Source organism: Silene latifolia, unplaced genomic scaffold, assembly GCF_048544455.1.
Source record: "Silene latifolia isolate original U9 population unplaced genomic scaffold, ASM4854445v1 scaffold_484, whole genome shotgun sequence".
Taxonomy (NCBI): Eukaryota; Viridiplantae; Streptophyta; class Magnoliopsida; order Caryophyllales; family Caryophyllaceae; genus Silene; species Silene latifolia.
The window spans coordinates 1-6,219 of NW_027413399.1; the positions used below are offsets into that span (position 1 = coordinate 1).

At 40.0% G+C, this 6,219-nt stretch overlaps 1 non-coding gene across 1 annotated transcript; it reads left to right on the forward strand.

Annotated features, from left to right (window-relative positions):
* The first annotated feature begins 4,455 nt into the window (after positions 1–4,455).
* On the forward strand, positions 4,456–4,562 carry LOC141639630 (small nucleolar RNA R71). Its single transcript, XR_012542604.1, has one exon. It is a non-coding gene; the product is annotated as a small nucleolar RNA R71 (small nucleolar RNA).
* Positions 4,563–6,219: the final 1,657 nt, after the last annotated feature.

The following is a 6,219-nucleotide window of genomic DNA, read 5'->3' on the forward strand; positions in this document are numbered from 1 at the left end:
CCTTGCCTAGCTAAATGGAGGGGTGGATATTAGGCCAAGTATGCATCTACTCGATCATTGTAAGCTTGTTTATGCATCTCTTGCATAAGTAGAGTCATGTAATCATTGCCCACTTCAACATATTTGGGTTTGAACTCTTGATATTTCAATGGATAGGGTGGTGTGACAATGGAGGAGGAGGGCTCTTCAATCTCGCCCCTTTGTTGACGGATGATGTACTCGGCGCCCTTGGAGAGTGGAAGAAGGTAGTTTGTTCGATGAGCACTTAATCGGCATATCTTGGAAGGTAAAGTGAAAGATATAGCATCATTGGTTAGCCACCCATAGTTGGTGTCAAGAGAGTTATGCTTGACTCATTTGTACTTGTAAATCATGGCATCCATGTCAATGAGATAACCCCCTTTGATCGCCACATAGGTGTTATCCTTGTTGAAATTTGCGTCAAAGTGCTTGGCCAAGAGAGTAACTAGACCTCCATTTACAATATGAGCGGTGCCTTCCTTGCCACAAACAACATTAAGCCATCTTTCCATCAAAAGCCTTAGAGCATTATAAGGCTTTGTGAATTCCCTTCTAACATTTAAGGCCGACTCAAGTAGAACACAATCGAGCTTTGTAAAGTGATTATTGCCTTTTCTCGCAATTATAATATTCCCGATGACCTTGTGCCACACTCTAATGCCCGGATGGTGGACTAATAGAGCGCGACACGCATGAAAGCTCGCAAATTTCTTCCCGGAAATCGGCTCCCAAAGAGGAGCTGGGTCATACTTTTCGGGCATCCTGTGATAATATGGTGTATCACTAAGGCCTAATTCTTTACTCAAAACATCAAAGGTGATGCGCCTATTCACATTGGTAAGGCGAAACTCGATGTATTCTCTAGTCTCTACCTTAGTCACTTTCAATGAACTTAAGAATTCCAAGGTAAGGGAGGGGTATGTCAATTCTCTTGTAGTGAACAATTTTTCCAACCCCATGGCTTCAAAGAAGACTTTTGTTTGTTCAAGGACACCCAATTTTTTCAAGGCATCTTCACATATGAATTTGGTGGGCAAAATGGCTTTCTTAGCATACTTGGCAAATGTATCCCTATGGGAGTTAGAAATGAAAATTACCTCCGGATAGTTGGGTAATTGAGCGATTTTCGGAGTTGTTGTTGTTGTTGTTGTTGCTTCCAAGGGAGGATCTTGTTGTTGTTGAACTTCCAAGTTTGCACTAGCAACCACCATAGCCATTGAAGCTTTCTTTGCTTGAAGGCTTTGTTGCCTTTTCGAAAGTGTCTTTGCCTTGAGTTCCTTTGTTGCTCCTTTTGTTCTTGCCATTGTTGATTATACCAAGAAAAGATTGAAAATCTTCAATTTCTAATTATACCCAAATCGATTTTAAGATGAAAGGATTTGTCTTTGAAGATTTTGGTGCTTGGATTGATTATTATTGCAAAAGGAGTGATTAATTGTTGTTGTTAGGAAGTTTGGATTTAATTTTGTTGAATTTGGTTGAGGAAATTTTGTTTTTGGTGATGAAGAGGATGAGGGTTTTGGGGTTTATGGGTAGTGTTTGAATGTTTGAATGAATGAATGAATGTGGGAAGGGGTATTTAAAACACCCAAAAATTTCAAAACTGCAGGGGGAAGACGAGCGGATTCCCTTCGGGACGCTCGGATTCTGCTCAATTTGGCTTCAGGAAAACTCGCCTAAAGACGAGCGTCTTTCAGTGAAGACGAGCGGATTCTTCAATTAAGGACGAGCGGATTCCCTTAAAGACGAGCGGATTCTGTTACAGCAACTTTGCTAAATCTGCACTAGCAAAAACACGAGCGTCTTTTTGCAAAGACGAGCGGATTCTTTCAGACGAGCGTCTTCTCAGCTGGGACGCTCGGATTCTCTAACAGACCAAATTTTTTGATTTTGCAGCTCATTTGGACGGATGGATTCTCCCACAGACGCTCGGATTCCTATAAGACGAGCGGATTATCCAGAAGACGCTCGGATTCCACCTGGTCTACCCGGATTCAGGACCATCCGTGCACTTGCAAATCCCGTATCATTTTCATTCTTCAAATCCCGTGTTCTTCATTTTAGGGGCACTACAAAGGCATGAATAGCCTAGGCAATTGCCATCCCCACACTAAGTTAAAGCACTACACATCAATAAAATCATTAGTCCCTCCCTCACTTCTCTAAAAAATGATGAATATCTTGATCAAGGCACAAAAATCCAAAAATGACAAAAATGCAATGTAAGAATTAAAATGCAAGTTAGGGAGTTAGAAATATTTACAAATGGTGGTTTGGAGAGGACTCCACCAAAATCTCATCCTTAGAGAGATGTCATGGGGGCATGTCCAAGGTGTTGTTGATGTTACTCAACACCTTGAAGAAGTAGTCAAAAGCTTGTTCATTATCATGATAAAGATCTTCAATAGATCTTTGCACTCGTTGTCCTTCATGTTGGTCTTGATTGATAGCATTACCAATGTAGGGATTGAAAATCCCTTCAAACTCATCGTCCCATAGACCACAAACTTCGTCTACTTGATCATTAAAAATCTCTTGAGTTGATAGAGACAACTCTCCTCCTTTCTTGTTTTGGCTAATGAGGTCATCCTCTTCACTTGTCATGGGTGAGCTTTTCAAGCTCTCTTTGTTACAATTCACTTGCTCTTTTGATGGAGCATAATCAACTTTCTTTTCCATTGGAATTCCGACTTCTTCCTATCATCCTTCCGGCTATAATGATCAACCATAAAACATGGTTCATGCAAACGGGGAGCTCTCATGGTCTTGTCAAGATTGAAAGTTATGCTCTCATCTCCCACTTCTAGAGTGAGCTCTCCATGCTTCACATCAATCACCGCACCCGCGGTGTGCAAGAAAGGTCTTCCTAGAATGATTGGAATATTGGAGTCTTCTTCCATGTTAACAATGACAAAGTCCACCGGGATGAAAAATTTCCCAACTCTTACGGGAACATCTTCCCATAACCCTAATGGTGTCTTCGTCGATCTATCGGCCATTTGGAGTGTGATATTGGTACATTTAAGCTCTCCCATCCCTAACCTTTTACTTACCGAATACGGCATAACACTCACACTAGCCCCTAGATCACATAGGGCTTTGTTGATTGTTGTGTCGCCAATGGTACACGGTATTGTGAAGCTTCCCGGATCTTTAAGCTTCGGAAGTGAACTCCCTTAAAGGATTGCACTACTCACCTTAGTGAAGGCGATAGTCTCAAGCTTCCGGATCGACTTCTTTTTCGTAAGGATGTCTTTCATGTACTTTGCATAGGCCGGCACGTGATTGATTAATTCCGTGAAAGGAATCGAGACTTTCACATTCTTCACAATTTCCATAAATTTTCCAAGTTGGTCATCAAATTTGGGCTTGGCTTGACGACTTGGAAAAGGAAGTCTAATCACAATGGGTTCCTTCTCCTTGGCCTTGTCTTCATTTTTCTTTGAAACTTCTTCTTTTGATGGTTCTCCATCCTTGGAGTTTTGCACAACTTCTTCTTTGTCACTAGCTTCCACCACTTCATCCTCAACTTGCTTTTTCGGTGCTTCATACCTTGTACCACTCCTCAAGTGAATGGCACTAACCGTTTCATGTCTCGGGGGATTACTTTGAGGTGGTAATTGCCCCTTTTGTCTTCTTGAGCTTGAAGATGCTAGTTGAGTCAATTGGGTTTCCAACATTTTGGTGTGGGCTAGGATGTTGTTGATGGTGATTTCCTTTGCTTGACTTTCCTTTTGCATTTGAGTGAAAAACTCTTGTTGATTCTTTTGCATTTGGAGGACCACTTTTTGGACATCAAAACCTTGGTCATTTTGTTGATTGTATGTTGTTTGATTTTGGTAACCTTGGTTTTGGTTGTAAAAGGGTCTTTGATTTTGGTTTCTCATAGGAGGTGGGGTGTATGTTGGTTGAGTGTTTTGAACATTTTGGCTTTTGTATGAGAGATTTGGGTGGAATTTGCTGTTTTCATTGTAATAATTTTTATAAGGGGTACCACTCTTATATGGTTGAAAAACATTCACTTGTTCATTTGTTCCCCTACATTCACTTTGGTCATGTCCCAAAGTTCCACAATTCTCACATACCCCACTTGGGATTGATGAAGATGCCGTCATGGCATTAACATGATGCTTTGGTGATTTTGAGGCTTCTTCAAGTCTAGCTATAGCTTTTTCGAACTTCAAATTGATGGTATCAATGTGAGCACTAAGTTGAGCACCCAATTGAGTAATAGAGTCCACTTCATGCTTTCCTCCTCTAGTAGCCTTGCGAGGTCTACTATATTGTGAATTATGGACCGCCATTTCCTCAATCTTGTTCCAAGTTTGATTATCGTCAACTTCGGTGAACATACCATTTGATCCCATGTTGAGAATGTTTATTGAGTCTTCATAAAGACCATTCCAAAATTGTTGTACCAAGAACCACTCGCTAAGTCCTTGATGAGGACATGAGCGACAAATTCCTTTGAATCGCTCCCAAGCTTCATACAAGGATTCTTCATCTCTTTGCTTAAAGCCCGTAATTTGAGCTCTTAGCATGTTAATCTTTTCCGGTGGGTAGAACTTTTTATAGAAAGCTAGAGCCAATTTCTTCCAAGAGTCAATTCCGAGAGTAGCCTTATCAAGGCATTTCAACCATTGTTTTGCGGTGCCAATAAGAGAAAAAGGAAATAAGACCCATCGAATTTGGTCTTGAGTTACACCGGTTTGAGAAATCGCATCACAATAGTCACAAAAAGTCTCCATGTGAGAGTGAGAGTTTTCACTAGGCATCCCCCAAAATTGGCTTCTTTCGACTAATTGGATAAATCCGGATTTGGCAATGAAATTTCCGGTTAAGTGTTGTGGTGTGGGAGTACCATTGGGTAGGTTCTCCTCGGTTGGTACGGAATGTGATGAAAATTTAGGCATTGTGGGTTGATTTTGTGTTGGATTTTGTGTTGGATTCTCCTCACCTTCTCTTGCAAAAGGGTTGACGAACTCAATAGTGTTTGGTTGAATATCTACAACCTCACCAATACCTCTCAAAGTTCTCCTAGCAAGTCTTCTATTGTTTGTCAAAGTCCTTTCAATTTCGTGATCAAAGGGTAACAAGTTACCTTGTGATCTTCTAGACATGCAAAATATCAAACAACTTGAAAATAGTTAGAACAAACCTTGAGGAGTTTTACTTCCCCAAGGCAAAGAAAGACACAACTAATAACAATCTAAGAAAATCTAAATCAAGTTAACACCGTCCCCGGCAACGGCGCCATTTTTGGTCGGACTCTCTTGAGAGGTTTAGTTTTCGGTACTTGTCATTAGGAGAACCTATACCAAATCACTATTTATAACTCCACAAACAACTCTACAATTAGTAAAGAGGCAAGTAAAGGTCGGATCCCAAGGGACGGGAATTGAGATGAGATTTTCAATTGCAACTAGCGGTGTTTAGGAGTGTCACAATTTGGGGTTTGAATAGAAGATCACTAAACTAAATAGCAATGAAAGTAAACAAGCAAGATGATTAAAAAGGGATGTAAACAATCGATAAAAGGCACTAGAGTGTCATGGGGTCATAGGGGATTCATGGGAATTGATCATACAAACATATTCTCAAATTATAAGCAAGCAATTATTGTTGTGATGGATCGAGTTGGTTTATATCTTACAATCCTAGGAAAGTTTGGGTCCCGGAGCCGAATCGATTAGATTGTACAACACCTACAAGTCGACTTAATCTTTCCTACTCAACTATATGCATGGTCTAATGAGACTCGAGTCGGTTTATGTCTTACAAGTCTCATTGAAAAGATAGGTGATGGGTAAAAAATGCAAGGATTCATAGGCTCGCATTTCATCAAACATAACATGTGCATAAGTTGGGATCATAACAAGCAAGCAAATAAACTATAAAAACATATTAATTTAAGCATGAATCATCCCTCATGTTGGTTTCCCCTAATTACCCATTAACCCTAGCTAAGGAAACTACTCACTCATTATCATGTTGAACATGCTAGCAAGGTTGTCAATCATACCAACAAAGTAAAACATGATGAATAAATGAAGATAATTAATAATAATTAAAAAGGGATTAAGAGAATTATACCTACTAATGATTCCAATAATAAAGCAAAGAATAATAGAAGTACTTGATGATTGATTGGAAGGTTGTCAATTTCCCAATAATAACCCAAATAATCTTCAATTACCC